Source organism: Gorilla gorilla, chromosome 6 (genome assembly GCF_029281585.2).
Source record: "Gorilla gorilla gorilla isolate KB3781 chromosome 6, NHGRI_mGorGor1-v2.1_pri, whole genome shotgun sequence".
NCBI lineage: Eukaryota > Metazoa > Chordata > Mammalia > Primates > Hominidae > Gorilla > Gorilla gorilla.
This window is the reverse complement of record NC_073230.2, coordinates 131787164-131804151: the sequence shown is the minus strand read 5'-3', so window position 1 is coordinate 131804151 and position 16988 is coordinate 131787164. Positions and strand designations below refer to the sequence as shown.

Sequence of the window (16988 nt, the reverse complement as noted above, 5' to 3'; positions counted from 1 at the left end):
AAGTCCCTAGGTGGCACACAGCAAAGGGTCACTGGGCCAGGCCCACAAAACCATTTTTTCCTTCCAGGCCTCTGGGCCTATGATGGGAGGGACTGCTGGGAAGGTATCTGATATGCCCTGGAGACATTTACCCCATTGTCTTGGTGATTAACATTGGGCTCCATGTAACTTCGGCAAATTTTTGCAACAGGCTTGACTTTCTCCCCAGAAAATCTTTTCTTTTTCTTTTCTATTATATCATCAGGCAGCTAGTTTTCCAAACTTTTATGTTCTGCTTCCTCTTCAACACTTTGCTACTTAGAGATTTCTTCCACCAGATACCCTAAGTCATCTCTCTCAAGTTCAAAGTTCCACAGATCTCTAGGGCAGGGGCAAAATGCCACCAGTTTCTTTGTATAGTAAGAGTGACCTTTACTCCAGCTTCCAACAGGTTCCTTATCTCCATCTGAGACCACCTCAGCCTGGACTTTATTGTCCATATCACTATCAGCATTTTGGTCAAAGCCATTCAACAAGTCTCTAGGAAGTTCCAAACTTTCCTACATTTTCTTGTCTTCTGAGCCCCCGAAGTCTCTAGGAAGTTCCAAACTTTCCCACATCTTCCTGTCTTCTGACCCCTCCGAACTGTTCCAACCTCTGCCTGTTACCCAGTTCCAAAGTCAAGTTCACATTTTTGAGTATCGTTATAGCAGCACCCCACTCTATGGGTACCAGTTTACTGTATTAGTCCATTCTCATGCTGCTAATAAAGACATACGTGAGACTGGGTAATTTATAAAGGAGAGAGGTTTAATTGATTCACAGTTCCACAGGGCTAGGAGGCCTCAGGAAACTTACAAGCAGGGCGGAAGGGGAACAAACATGCTCTTCTCAAGGTGGCTGCAAGGAGAAATGCAGAGGGAAGTGGGGGAAAGCCTATTATAAAACCATCAGATCTCATGAGAACTCGCTCACTATCATGAGAATAGCATGGAGGTAACCACCTCCATGATTCACTTACCTCCCACCAGTTCCCTCCCATGACACATGGGAATTATAAGAACTACAGTTCAAGATGACATTTGGGTGGGGACATAGCCAAACTGTATCAGTCACCTTGTAGCCCGTTTAAGAGATGTCATTTTCCAGGCTCCTTTGCAATTACTTGTGATCAAGTTCTGGCCAATACGTAAGCACACATAATGAATAAAGTTTCAAGGTGTCGCCTTTTTCTCTTGTTGCCTGGAATGTGGATATGAGAGCTGGAGCTCCAACAGCCATACTGGATCTTGAATCAGTCTGCTAAGGATTTGGTGGCAGCAGTGGTACAAAAAACCTGGTGACAATGGAGCTGCCATCCCTTCCCTGGACTGCCTACTTTTAGGTTCCTTTTATGAGAGAAATAAGCTATTTTACTTAAGATATTGTTATTTTTCTTGTTATTCTTTTACTTAATTATTATTATTTTTTTAGACAGGATCTCACTCTGTTGCCTAGGCTGGAGTGCAATGGCATGATCACAGCACACTGCAGCCTCAATCTCCTAGGCTCAAGCAGTCCTTCTGCCTCAACCTCGTGAGTAGCTGGGACTATAGGCACACACCGCCGTGCTTGGCTAATTTTCAAACTTTTTGTAGAGATGGGGTCACACTATATTGCCCAGGATGGTCTCCTTTTCCTGGGCTCAAGCAGTCGTCCTGCCTCTGTCTCCCGAATTGCTGGCATTACAGGCATGAGCTACTGCACCTGGCCTTCTTGTTATTATTGTTGTTAGAGTTACATGCAAGGTGCTACCAGTCGCTTTGTATAGCAAGAGTGACCTTTACTCCAAATTCCAACAATTCCTCATCTCCATCTGAGACCACCTCAGCCTGGACTTCATTGACCATATTACTATCAGCATTTTGGTCAAAGCCATTCAACAAGTCTTTAGGAAATTCTAAACTTTCCCACATCTTCCTGTCTTCTGAGCACTCTAAGTCTCTAGGAAGTTCCAAACTTTCCCACATTTTCCTGTTTTTTGTTTGTTTGTTTGTTTTTAGTTTTTTTTTTTTTTTTTTTTTTTTTCTGAGCCCTCCAAACTGTTCCAATCTGCCTGTTCCTCAGTTTCAAAGTCACTTCCACATTTTTGGGTATCCTTATAGCAGTACCCCACTCTACCAGTACTAATTTACTGTATTAGTACATTTTCATACCACTATGAAGAAATCACCTATACTGTTGTAGTTACTTTATAAAGAAAAATAGGTTTAATGGACTGATAGTTCCTCATGGCTGTGGAGCCCTCACAATCATGGCAGAAGATGAAGGAAGAGCAAAGGCATGTCTTACATGGCAGCATGCAAGAGAGCATGTGTAGGGGATCTGCCCTTTATAAAGCCATCAGATCTCATGAGATTTATTCACTATCATGAAAACAGCATGGGAAAAACCTGCCCCACATGATTTTATTGCCTTGCTCCAGGTCTCTCTCATGACACCTGGGGGTTATGGGAGCTACAATTCAAGATGAGATTTGGGTGGGGACACAGCCAAACCATATAGTTGGTATATAACAATAGGTGAATGAAACAATATTTAAAAAACCCTCCTTTTTGTTGTTATTATGTAGACCTAAGAAAGTATATGCCCATCTAACTTCTCTAGAAAAAAAATTTTTGAACTTGAATAAATACTGTACCAAATGAAAACAACTTATAGGAACAGAGAAAGGAGTGGAATGGAAGGAATTACAGCGGACATTGAAACTAGCAGAACTTGTGATTAAATTTGAATGACTTCCTAAGAAAGTTGTGAAACTTAATGCAATTGTTAGGAAAAGATTTTCAAAATTCAAGAGCTGTACTGCTAATTAAAAAAACTGAAAATCTAACATCAATACAATCCAGGAAGGTGACAGGGATGGGAAATTAAAACCATGCTTATGGTCATATTTTATTAGGGGGAGATATCATTTATAGTGTTAATTCTGGATGGTGATAATCAAATATAGGTTCAGATATGCTAAATTAAAGGTAACCACAAGTACAAAAGAAATATGGCACAGAGAGTGAATTTGTTTTCTAACCAGGGTACCAAATAAATATGTTGCCTTTCTCTTGGGCAAAGTTTGGGTAGATTTGCTAGTAGCCCCTTTAAAATAATTGGTATTTCCTGGGCTCTGAGTTTTCTCAGGTGTGACACAGATGCACTTTAGATGCAGCATCCCCCTGGGCTACCTTGAATCACCCTTTGGGATCTGGCAGCAAAGACAGCCCATGAGAACATGAAGCTATTGCTGCCTTCTGTGTTGTGAACAGTAACATCCTTTATCTCTGACCCAGGAGCCTCATGAATTGTGTCAGCATCTATGACGCTATGGCAGACTAATTTGTTATCTTGCAAATAGTCTAAGACTTTAGTCTTAGGCTTAGACTCTTAGACTCTTCACAAACATTGTGCTGCACTGTTTGTTAAACGTTTTTAATATCGCCATTGGATAAAAGACACGGTGTACCCAGAATGAATATAATTTCCATAAAACTTTTATAACACAAAACAACCTAGCAACTGAATATATAAAATGAAAACTTCTAGAAGTAGGTTAATTTTGTATTTTAAAAAAAACACACGTAGTTGAGAAACTAACACAATTCTTTGAGAATTTAACAGAAAAAATGAGCAAAAGTAAGTAATTTTAGGAAATTTGGCCATCACCCTCAAAAAGCTTGAGTGGGTATATATTAATTATTTGTGGATATAGATATGCACACAGACACATACCATCTTATTAAAAAGGTAATGTAAATTAGGTGCTCATGAAACAGTTAGATACATTAACTATATATTGTAGGCCTCAAAGGAAAGTTAATAAATTCTCAAGAGTAGAAATAATTCAGTCTTTATTTGCTTTCCTACATCCATTTAAACTAGAAATTCAGAATAACTAAAAATTCTAATCTAACAGAAACTAAACATTCTTCTAAATAACCTGAGGATCGGAGAGCATATCAGATGTGAAATTAGACTGCAGAATTGATAAGAAATGTACTCTATAGCAAAGATTATGGTAATTGGGCAAACCATAATTGGTAGAACATTTATAACCTATGCTTTTATTAAACAAACTGATCCCAAAATAAATGAAGGAAGAATTCAGGCCTAGAAAACTGTCTTAACTAACTTTTTCTTGGAAATGGTTCTGGTTCTCATGGCTAAATATAAGCCTGTGTTAACACGTTGTTCCATTTATAGAAAAGAAAAAAATACAGCTCTTTACACTTTAAAGGAAGTAAATTGGTTTGAGATGACTTTTTTGTCAGTTCTTTTGTTTCCAGTGTGTGTGTGTGTGTATGTGTGTATATATATATATCTATCTATGTCTATATATATATATTTGTTGTTGTAGAAGAGACTTGAATAAATTTTAGCAAATTAATTTTTAACTTCAAAATCAACTTTCAATAATTTAGACTTTTAGAGATTAATATATATGGCAATAGTGATTGAAATTGAAAATGTAATTGAAAAGTTATTCTTTCTCTTTTTTATTTTAAAATCTAAAATGCTTGCAAGACTTTAGTGTCTCTGAACTACATTGATTTTTCTAGCTATTTTTCATTTTTTTGTAGCCTATTAATAAAAACTTTGACCTATAATATATAAAGTTTATGCAAGACAGAAAGCTAAGCAGACATAAATTTATAATTCGTCTATTGTCAGAACAAACAAGGTGAAGGAAAATGTGAATGCCAAACATCAGAGAACAAAACTAGTAAGAGCTAGCTGTCTTCATTTCTTTAAAATGTGAAAGGTAATTTAAGGAAAGCTTTGCAAGAAAACTGGGATGATAATTTGAAGTACAGTTATGGAAAAGTAGTTTGCTACAAGTAGAAAAGAAGGTTTTAAAAAGGTACTTTTTATGCCAACCCTTTTCTGTGATTAAAGCAATGCCTGAAAAAGCAATACTTGTTCACTGCACAACATAAAGGATGTGTGTAAACAAATAAAAATAGTTTGTATGAATCCTACAGCTCTTTTAGGAAGCCTTTTCTGAACTTCTGGTCTGGGTTATATTCCTTCTTTTGTGCCAAGACACCCTCTTCATTGTTTCATAGTGTTTAATGCACAGTATTAAAGTGATCCATTTATCTTTTCTATCTTTTCCGAAGGTATCTTTAAAGTTTAAACAATGTCTCCATTTTCATATTATCAGCAGTTTAGTGCTGATAATTTAGTGCTGTAATTAATAGCATTAAGTAAATGAACACGGATATTATTACCTTCTGAAGATTGATTTATTATAGAAAAGGAGTTACTGATTTAAGTAGTATAAACAGTCTTTAGGCCTTAGGCTAAGGAGTTTTTCAGAAATGCTCTACCAGTTTCCATGATATGGAAACATGTTCACCACGTTTCCATATCACCGTGTCCTTTCTAGCGTTTAATACTATAATTTTCAAATCTTTGTTCATTTAATCAATACAGATAACCTACTTTAATATGCTTTCTTTTCATTACTAGAACAATTGGACATTTAAAATAATTTAGCAATTCGTGAATTGTTCGTGTTTTCTGACCTTCATTATACTGAGATCTAACTCTAATAAAGTTATTAACTTTTTGTTCATTTCATGTGGTGCCATTTTCTTCCCATTTGTTTGCTTTTCAATTTTCTTTAGAATCTATTTTGATAAACAGAAGTTTTGTCTATTTAAAATTGTTGACTTTTTGTCATCTCCTTTGCCTGGAAAGTCCTTCTCTGTCAAGAGCTTAGATTTTTACCTTTATTTTCTTGTAACTTTATATGGCTTAAGTATCTTATCTAGGCATAGTCTGTTGTAGTTACTGGATCTGCAATAACTGTGCATGTGGATTTGAGAACTGACATCAGCTTCCCATCTAGAAACATATGGTATGTCTCTCCAATTTTTAAGCCATCCTTTAAATCTCAGTAAAGATTTGTTTTCTTTATATAGAATCTTTGAGCCTTTTTTTTTGTATTTTAGTTTGTGATTGCTTTTGCCAGTGGATTTTTCTGTTACCTTAAACAATTATTCTTACTATACAGGAAAGCTGTTGATTTTTTGCAAATTTAACTGTGTCTATTGAATTTACCAGACTCCCTTATTGGCAAATAATTAGTTACTCAGGTCATTCTGGTTTTCTGATGGAATGTAGTATCTAAAAGTAAAGTGGCATTTTAAAATTTTGGTCTAGCTTTCAGTGGGACTGTCATTAATTTTTCACCTGTTAGGAATGCTGTTTATTTGGCATGTATTAACATCAGTTTATGGTTTCAAAATGTTTGGACTATTGAAGTGATATGTTAATCACATTTTTACTATGAACCGTTCTTGAAGAAATATGACAATCTTAGTGGATACTTATTTTAATATAATTGATTCACTTTTAATCTTTCAAATATTTAGTGTAATCACCATATGCAGATGTTTTTATAGGCTACTCAAACCCTACCTCTGTTCTTCAGTTCTCATCTTAGCAGTATTACATTAACATTCACACTGAATTCTAAACTTTGTTTTCTTTCACTCCTCCATGTCAAGTGTATTAGCTCAAAACCAGTTCTAACACTGAATATATGAAATCTCTTCCTCTGTCCATCTCCTCCACTGTTCCTCACTGTTCCTCACCTGGTCTATTGGAACTGTCTCCTAAGTTGTCCCCCTACCTGATTTTTCTCTCCCTAACACAAATCTGATCATGCCAGTTCAATTGTTAAAGTTAAATGATGGTGTCACCTTACCTCACTGTTAAGTCGACACTCTTTTTCTGTGTTATTTCCAGCTTGGACTGTTGTCAGGTCCCCACAGTTTCTCTTTTTTAGCCTTACTGCATTGCTTAACTTTACAGAAACAGGATATGGAGTCCTCACAGCCTAGAATGATCCACTGCCTTGTTTTCTTTGTGACCACACCTTCCCTCTTTGGCTTGGGATCCCCCTCACCTTGGGAGTGTTTTACAACACCGTGGCTATTCACACTGATTTTAGGTGTCTTTCCTTTCTACTCCCATTGTATCCTTTACATTTATATCCTACTTATTGCACATTATTTCGATTAATTTCCTTGCTGCTTTCTCCACTGGAAATTTCTTGAGAGGAAAAATCATATGCCTTATTCATCTTATTCAATGTGCCTCCTAAATAATAGAGACTCAGTAGATATTTGTTGGGTGATAGGATGGATGCATGGGTGAACAGACTACCCATAGCCAAATTATAGTAGCACCCATTGTCTTCATTATAGTAGTAACCGTAGCTTACATTATAGTAATATCCATAGCCTGGTATTTTCCTCTTCCTCATTGCTACCAGAGTGTTCTCTCTGAAAGATTAGTCTAATCCTTTTACAAAGCATTATAAATCCTTCAATGACTTTCAACATTCATATGATAAAGTATTTTAAGCAATGTTTCTCCAGACTTTAACAGCCCAAGGCTGCAGCTGTCAACTCCTACTGCAGGTTATGTTTCCCTGGGGAGTTTTGAAAATTCCGGGATGTCTAGGCCCTGCCCCCGACCAATTAAATTAATCCCTGAGGTTCAGCCTCAGTATGGGCATTTTTCAAAAAGCCCCATGATTCTAACTCTGCAGCAGGATAAAACTTGCCCTGTCCACAGCTTCAGAATTTCTGGCAGCCTCCAGTCACTAAGTATATGTGGAAATGCCTGAGTAAAGGCTTATGGAGCACTGAGAATTTTTCCTGGCTTCCTGGCTTTCTGCTGAGACCTGCTTCATCACTTGACGCCTTAAAGCCCTTTTGTCCTAGTTGTCTGGAACCTGCTTGAGTGCCCTGCGGCAGCCCCTGCTGCACCTGCTGATGCTTCTGCCTCATGGTGTGGCATGGTTGCTGTCCAGATCTGCCCTGTGGGTGCCGCCATCTACAATGCGGGCATCTTTAGATCCTGAGCATGCAGAAGCTGGGCCATGTTCTTTAAAGCCCTCTGGATAATTGATCTCTGCATTTGCTCCAAGCAAGCTGTACTGGGCACTAGTTTGAAGAGGAAACAGTGTCTTTTTTGTCTCTTCCATGTTATACTCTGTTCATTAGATGAAACAAAAGTATCTTATTCTCCCATAAGTACTGAGTTCAGGAGAGTGGGGTCAGGGAACCTTGTAAGTTGCAGCAGATACTGTGTTACGTGTAAATTCCCCTCTAAGGAGGTTACTTTGTCACTGGCTAAGGTGGAAGGTGATCCTTCTCACTGTATTCTTTAAAGTGAGGTTTTCCAAAAATAAAAAATAAATAATAATAATAATTAGAGGATCTCTTAGTCCCTCATATTTTCTGTACTTTTTTTCTATAACAGTATTGTATTCCTTTCCTACTTACTACAGTGATTTCATGATTTGCATGATATAGGGTGGGTAGAGAATGGGGGTAGGAAAGAAGGAAAAGAAATGAGCATTGTATGGCTGTCATTGCATAAACAGACTGTACACACAGAATTCTTATTTAAGTGAGGCAAGGTGTGCTGAGGGTTGAGTTCTTCAGTGAGACCCGGTTCTAATTCTTGTTCCCTCAGTTATAGTTGATGTTCTTGGGAGTTGCTTAACCTTTCTATATGTCAGGCTCCCTATTTGTAAAACAGAGCTAGTACTTTCTATGTTATGGGTGGTTGTGTGGATTGAGTTAATATATGTAAAATGCTGAAAATAATACTTGACCCATAGAAAGTGCTCAGTAAATATTAGCTGTAATGAAAATCATGACAATTATAATTTAACCCTCACAGCAGCCATTTGTGGTTTTCATTACTGTCCTCGTTTAGGGGGTTAAGAAAGGAACTCAGAAAACTGAAATCACATGTCCAAGGTTACACCGTCAACAATTGGTAGGTTCAAACCTGTGTCTGTCTCACCCTGAAGCCCATGCCTTTTGTGCGATCCCGTATTGCCCCTGAAAAAGAGGTGAAGGTATTTAATCCACTTCCATTTTGAAATTTATAATTAGGACATTTTTAGTTTTTATTTTGTCTAAGAGACTTGAGAAAATGGCTTTTAGCAAATGGATGAATAACATTTCCAAACACTTGTGTTCTGTGTATAGCATGATTTAGAGGAGGAATTCTCCGTTTTAAGCTCTGTGCTTTGAAACTTGGCTGTCATTCTTCATTGCTGTTATGAGGTGAAGAGTTGGGGATGTAGGTGACATATATGAATGAACACAAAGAGGTGGAGTGATGGAGTGTAGGGATTCTGTGCCTGGAGGGCTCAGTGAGTCCTCAGAATTGTGTCCCTGTAAGTTGTGGATCCATGTATGGCTTTACCAAGATATGGAAAGCTCTATCTATCCTGTTTGGAATTTGGAGTGAACAGAAATGTTGCCAGAGCTCTATCCAAAGGGGAGGGTGAGATTTGACTCTAATTTCTAGCTGTGAATTTTAAAACCATGTGTTGGTGAAAGAATACAAACTAAGAGTCTTCTTATGTGATAATCATAAACTAGGCTGAATTGTCTTGAGGGCAGTGCTAGTAAAAAAGCAGAACATTACTTACAGTTGTCTTACTCACTTACTTGATTCTCTGAAACTCTTGTGGTCTGTATCTCACATTAAACAAAGACCCAATTTGACAGCGCTATTTGAATGGCAGCCTTGTTGTGATATAGAAATATAGATCTGACAGCTGTGACCTTTTTTTTTCTTTTTTTTTTTTCTGATAATGGCACTTAGCAGCATATGCTGTCTTTCAGGTTATCTACATTTTCCGTTTTAAGCTCTGTGCTTTGAAACTTGGCTGTCATTCTTCATTTGTGTTTTCTTTTTAGCATAAAATATATCTTCCATGCTCTCTTGTGGCTTTCTACACATGGGGTCTTTGGGCTATTCAGTACTGAAATACAAGACATAAAAGAGAAAATATTTGCTTATAAACCTAAACATATGGCTTCCAGAGGAGCTGTTATTACTTATCTAATTATCCACAGTATGATTTTCTTCACATTAAAGAAGAAATTTTAAAAATATCATGAATTTTATATCTCTACAATATTGAAAACATTTATTTTGATTCCTTTTTAGGCATTTTGTTTTCAATTTAGAAAGTCAGAATCCTCTTTGTCTGATACGGTTTTAAAGATCACTACTGAACGATCAGTGGGCAAGGTAACATGGCATTTCTAAAGCCTTCAGATTTTTAGACCTTAAGATTAAGCAGTCATATATTTGCCTCCCATATTTAATTTTAGAAATGTCCTAAATCAGTTTTGAAACAAAGTAGGAATACTTTAAAAATTCTTGTTTTTCTAACAGGATGATTTTGGTTAGATTTATATATGACTTTGTTGCATATTTCTGATGTGGGTAACTAAATACGTTACCTTCACTTTTACTACCATTCTAAAGTAGCAATTAGGAAATGAAGATGGAATGAAGGTAGGAAATGTGTGCTCACCAAGATCAACTGTTTTTCTATGGCTAATATATGTTGGATGCTTGTCTCACTTGGTCAAGTCCTTGATTAAGTAACTTGAAGGTATCTGCTTTAAACCTCACTTTATTAAGGAGAAAGTTTGGCTTCCATCACCACATTTTACTTTGTTATTTTGTGATTGACAACTGGCTGCAGATGGTAATAAAAGCTGTATATAAGGCCAGAAACTCACTTTAACCATCTCTCCCTCCTGATATCACTTATTTTTCTAGAATTGTGAACAAAAAGGAATGTAGGCTTATTGTCTCTAGTGAAATAACAAACAAGAGGCAGCAGATCCGTGTCACAGTTAGCATCCCAGAATTCTAGAAGCTCAATTTTTCAATGCAGATCATCTACGTTCTACTATAAAACACTTTCTTTTACTCTTTTTAACTCCAACCTAATGCATGGCTGAAAATCTGGGAGTTCTTCAAATTAGTAATAGCTTCTATTCTCATATTTTACTAAAGGTACTTGGAATTAGATTATTTGGAATATTAATAAATGACTAATTTACAGTTACTAAAATTATTTACACACCATCTATGGGTAGGTCGCGGGGAATGAGAGAAAGGCACAAAGGGTGTGCCAGCTGAGCAGAATTAGGGCCTTTGTTGGTCTAACTGTATGCGTTTGAATGCCTCTCAACTATTGACTTTTCATTTTAGAAATAGTCACACAGTAATCCCTCTCCAACCGAGAAGCTTAACATTCCTGAAAAACACTATGGTTGGCACAACTATGGTCTCTGAGGAAATAAGGGGTTAGGGTAGCATACTATTTCAAAGCATAGCCTTTGGAACCAAACAGTCCTGGGTTTTGAATCCCAGCTCTATCACTTATCTGCATGGGCAGTTTCTTTAACTTCTGAAATGTGTTCTCACCTTTAAAATAGGAATAATAACATCGACCTCACAGTTGTAAAGATGAGATGAGGAAAAAAATGCTTTTTAGTTTAGTGTCTAAAACCCAGGAAGGATCCTGTAAATGTGGATGTCTGAACTATGTAGGGGAAAATATTAAAATGACATAATATATATTTAGAAACTCATTAAATAAAATTTCTAGAAACATCTGCTTCAAAACAATCTATTTAATTGCACTAAAACCTGCTTTGGAAGGCAACTGTCTCTCAACTATTGTTTTAGGAAACAATGATTTTTGTATTAAGTATTTAATAAGTGCTAGACATGTGTTTTACATTTGTCTTTTGTTCTGTATATGTATTCACTAATTTCATTCTTATGTCAGTCCTGTCAAATAGATACTATTGTTATTCCTACCTTATATGTAGGAAATACAGCTTTGAAGAATATGAGAATGTGTTACTTTCCCAGTAACTAGCAAATGATAGAGCTGGGATTTAATATCAGTTCTGCCAAACAGGGTGACAGTTATCTGTCACTCCTTATCTTGTCAGCTATGATGTCATGATCTGCTGACACACATTCTTCCACATCTCTGTGTTCTACAAAGTTTTTAAAAGTTTTTAAAATAGCCACTGTTTGAGCTTTACTTTTACACTGGTATACACACTTACACCTTTTCTTAGTTGTGAGCAAGATGGCGTTTCAAAATTATCCTGATTTATTAAAGGACATACTCTCCTGAGCTGAATCTGTCCATATATTCAAAGTGAAAGGAATGAACAGTTGTCCTACCTTGTGGTCCAATAAACTTGGTTTTTAGGGCTGGGTAACAGGTTTGCGTGTGGGGAGTGAACTAAATGGCAAATTGGTAAAATGATTAGAAATGTAGAAATATTCTTATCAGTATAAAATATTTCTAAATTACAACTGGCTAATAGTCACTCTATATTGCATTTATGTGACTATGGTTCAAATAATGCAGAAACCTTCTACCTATTGTGTGTATGGTTTGGATGTGATTTGTCCTCTCCAAAACTCATGTTGAAATTTGATTCCCAAAGTTGCAGTGTTGTGTGGTAGGGAGTGGGAAGATATTTGGTCCATGGGGGTGGATTCCTCATGAATACATTAATGCCTTTCTCTAGTAGTGAGTTCATTTTCTCTTGGAACTGGGTTACTGCAAGAGTGTGGTGTTCCTTTTCTTATTTGGCCTCTTTGCATGTGCCTGCTCCCCCTTCCATTTCCCTACCAGCATGAGTTGAAGCAGCATGAGACCCTCACCAGAAGGGGTTCCCAAATCTTAGATTTCCCAACCTCCAGAATCACAAGTCCAATAAACTTTCCTTTATGTATTACCCAGCGGCAGGTATTCTGTTAAAGCAACACAAAATGGACTAAGACGTTGTCTATTCATCTTCACAATTCCTCTACAGGAATTGAGCCCAGAAATCCAACCTGGATTTTATATAGGAGCTCCACAACCAGCCAGCTCTGTGTGATGTTGGCAATGTCACCTAACTGGAGTAGGTCTTCTCAACTATAAAATAGAGATAAAAATTACCAAATAGTTTGCTTTGATGATTAAATGAGTTTAGATTTCAGCTAGCATAGTATATACAAGGATGTCAATTACTGATAGCTGCTACTTCAACTATAATTTTTATTGTTGTTCTATACAGTCCTCTGTATAGAGGACATGTTATTTTCCTAACCAATGGAATATACTTTAGCTAGATAACTATTATAGTTTTATTTTAAATAGACATTGTAACAATGTTCATGAAGTAGGTACTGTAGGAGGATCTGGAGCCCAGAAAAAGTTGATACTATAGTCCTTTAGATAGGCAGTTGTGATTCATTAGTTCCCAACTGCTCAGTCATTTATCCATGTACTCATTAATTTTTATTTAGATTTCTACCATGTTCTGGGCACTGTTCTGGATGATGGCTGTCCACCCTCAGCTCCCAGAGTGTGTTGATTAATTTATCATTTTTAAAAATACAGGTCAGCAGTAAGCAGTATAAGCATACTAGGATTCTCCACAGCCAAATTTAAAACTTGAATTAGAGACTTAGACCCCTACTTGATGGAACTGTAGTTTGAGCCCTGACATTTGCTGGAGTAAAATATAACTGTGAGCCTTCTAAATCTTGATCTGTCCAACAGACTATTTGGAATGTCTGAACTTTGTTACATGCCAGAACATGTACAGCCCAATTGGTAAAATCCATGGAAGTGTCAGATGAGCCACTATGTTTGTAAATTCATGAGAGAGTGAATCAGGGTGTGACTCCATGTGTTTCAGAAAGTGCGCCTACTTGGTGAACCATCTGATTGTACCAAGCTGAGTTGTCATAGGAGGTACAGAAATAGCAAAGTTATTTAGTAAAATACCTGGGCTACAAGTGTGGGTTTAAGTGTAATAGGCTTCAGATTTTGTAGATGAGGAAAATAAGGCTTAGAAAGGTGAAATGGCTCGGTGGAAACTATACAGTTAATGGAATGCCTGCTTGCCTGTCTGCCTTTGATGCACGCAGTACATTTCCTTCTCTGGGCCTTGATGTTTGGCTGTTTCTTCTACTTGGTCTGTTCCTCCCACTGATATTATTTGAATGACTTATTCTTTCACTTAGGTCTCTAGTCTTACATCCTTTAAGAGTTCTTCCCTCTTTCACCATTCTATCTAAAGTAGCACTCTTTCCTCTCCCTCTCTGTTGCTATACCCTGACTTATTTTGCTTCATTCCACTCAGCACCATCTTACACTGTGTTTACACACTGACTTGTTGTGTCTTTCTGTATTTATATCTAGAACGTAAGCTCCACAAAGACAGACTATTTGTTTTCTTTACGATTATATTTTCAATGCCTAGGAAAATGCTTGGCACATTGTAGGAACTAAATATTATTCAAATTAATGAACAAATCTATTTGTCAGATAGTTATGTGTCTACAATTATGGTTGCTGAGGATACAGTTATAAATAGGACAGCTAGTCTGATGAACATCTTATTTTCAAGTAGAGAGGAAATAAGTAAGACAGGAAATTTACTGTGTGTGCTCTTCTGTGACAGGGATATGAATAGGGTGATGTAGGAACACGTAAGAGGGTCTTCAGCCTTAGGGATCAGATAAGGCATTCTGGAGAATGTGATATCTAAGCTGAGTCAGAAGAAGCTGTGTAGAAGCAGCTTGAGTGAAACAAGTATGTGGGGAGTTGAGCAGGGAAGGCAAACCAGGCAGAGGGAGCTCCAAATGGAGGTGCCTAGAGGACCAAAAAGCTCGAGCATCTTAGAGGTTATAATTATGTGCCTAAATGAGGAAATCTTAAAAGTACTTTTTAGCCAAGTTGAATTTATACACTTTTGGATATGTCAATGAAACAAATATGTAATCATATTTATTTGGCTACAATAAATCCCATCTTATATAAAATAGTGTATTGGAAATAGTGCAGTCTATGGCTGTAACACCCTGAATGCGCCCGATCTCATCTGATCTCAGAAATGGTGATGTTTCTGCTTTCATAATTTGGAAAGATCTTGAAAACATTTCATGTCTGTCTTTCATGTCAGTTTTGTCATGAATAGAACCCCTTTGGAATTATCAAAGTTCTCCAGAGCTTGTCATATTTACTTTCCTGGGTTTATTCACTTATTAATTCAGTAAAAAGCATTATAGAGCAACTCCTTTGTGCCAAGCACTATGAATTAAAATGGACAAAGACCCTTACACTGAATAATGGAGTGTACCTTTAGAATGTTTATGATACAGTCCATTTTGACGATGGATATGATGGCATTACTGACAGTATTATCCCAAAATATATCAATACTTTGGCTCTTTTCTCTGTTTCTTCTAACAATTACATATGACCCATATTTCTAAATAATATTCATATACTGCTGTAACTGGGTTTGTCAGTTTTAGCCATTATTTGCTGATTTCTTATTGTCGTGGAGTAGGATTCAGCACTCTCATCGCACTATCCCTTTTGCTTCTCTTTCTTTCTGGGGAGGAATCCCTTAGTTTCATAGACTTGTATTCATGTTTTTGCTTAGATCATGATTCATTATTTATATTATGCACATCCAAATATTATTTGCAATTGGGAGTTGCTATGCAATATGATTATATTTCCTTCCTTTTGTTTTTCCTAAATCAAATGATGACTTGGTTATTTGTGTGCTCAGTTTTCTCTGTATCAATCATTAATTTTCCCATATCATCCAAAGGCCTGTTAACACAGCCCTCCACAAAGTTGATCATATCCAAGAAACATATGTGTGTGTGTGTGTGTGTGTGTTTCCATCTACTATTGAAACTGGTTGCTCTGTAGGTCACCTTCGCAGGCCTCCTGAAATTTCCTTTTGCCTTTTATCAGAGCCCTTTTCCCTGTTACCAGTGACCTCCTATCTTTCTCTTTCTTGGTCTTTTCATTGTTTGGGTGGAACATATTCTCTGTAGCTTCATCATTGAAAGGAAGGTAGGGTGATGAAGTGTATTGGGATGACACTTAGCAAATGTGCCATTTGAGACACACTGCTCCCATTTGGACTGGTGGCCTTCTATGACTGGTGCTTATCTGTCATCCTAAGATCTCTTCTGTCATCTTGAAAATTCCCTTTTCCTCTCTCCTTGGTTAAAGCTTTTGTGTTTTATGACTTTATTATCCTCTTTCTTGAGAGAGGTGCATGGGAGAAATACTTTTTAAATTCTTGATTTTGAAAAGTGTTTCTTTCTTATCCAACTCAACTGATAGTTTAACTGGGTAATGAATTTTAATGGCAAATCAGTTTCCTTCAGATTTTTGAAGTCTTTTCTCTGTTCTTAGTTTCTGGTAGAGTATGAAGCTATTCTAATTCTTCATCTTTGTATTACAATGATTTGCTTTGATTCATATTAACTTCCATCCTTGTTGGGAACTCAGCATTCTTAATTTGTTAATTCGTGTGCCTCCCTTCTGGGAGATTTTCTTGAATTATTTGTTAATGACTTGCTTTTTATTAATAGTTTTCTCTTCTCTCTTTCTGGAATTCCACTGAATCTGCTGTTGGACTGCCACCCAGCTTGTTCTCTGATTTATTTATCCCTTCACTTTTATTTTCTCTGTCTTCTTCTTTTTTTCTCTATCTTTGGGGGATTTCTTGAACTTTATCTTCCAACGCCTCTATTGAGTACTTCTTTTCTGTTGTTTTATATATACATATACATATATACACACGTATATTACACGTATACACACATATATACACTTTTATATATACACACATAAATATACGTGTGTGTGTGTGCATGTGTGTGTGTGTATATATATATTTTTATTTATTTATTTATTTATTTATTTTTGAGGTAGAGTCTCACTTTTCACCCAGGCTAGAGTGTAGTGGCATGATCATGGCTAACTGCAACATCTGCCTCCTGGGTTCAAGAGAATCTTGTACCCAAGCCTCCGTAGTAGCTAGGATTACCAGTGCATGCCACCACACCCGGCTAATTTTTTTTTTTTTTTTTTTTCAGTAGAGGTGTGGTTTCGCTGTGTTGGCCAGGCTTGTTTCAAACTCCTGATCTCAAGTGATCTGCCCACCTCAGCCTCCCAAAGTGCTGGGATTACAGGTGTGACCATGCCTGGCCTACATTTTTAATTTTCAAGAGCTTTTTTTTGTTTGCTTAATACTTTTTTAGTGCTTCATATTCTTGTTTCCTGTTGTATATTTTATTTT

General features: G+C 36.8%; 1 protein-coding gene across 9 annotated transcripts in view; it reads left to right on the top strand.

The window, feature by feature from the left end:
• Nucleotides 1-16988, top strand: part of CADPS2 (calcium dependent secretion activator 2) — a 568074-nt gene that overhangs the window by 111973 nt on the left and 439113 nt on the right. The gene's annotated exons all lie outside the window — the stretch shown is intronic.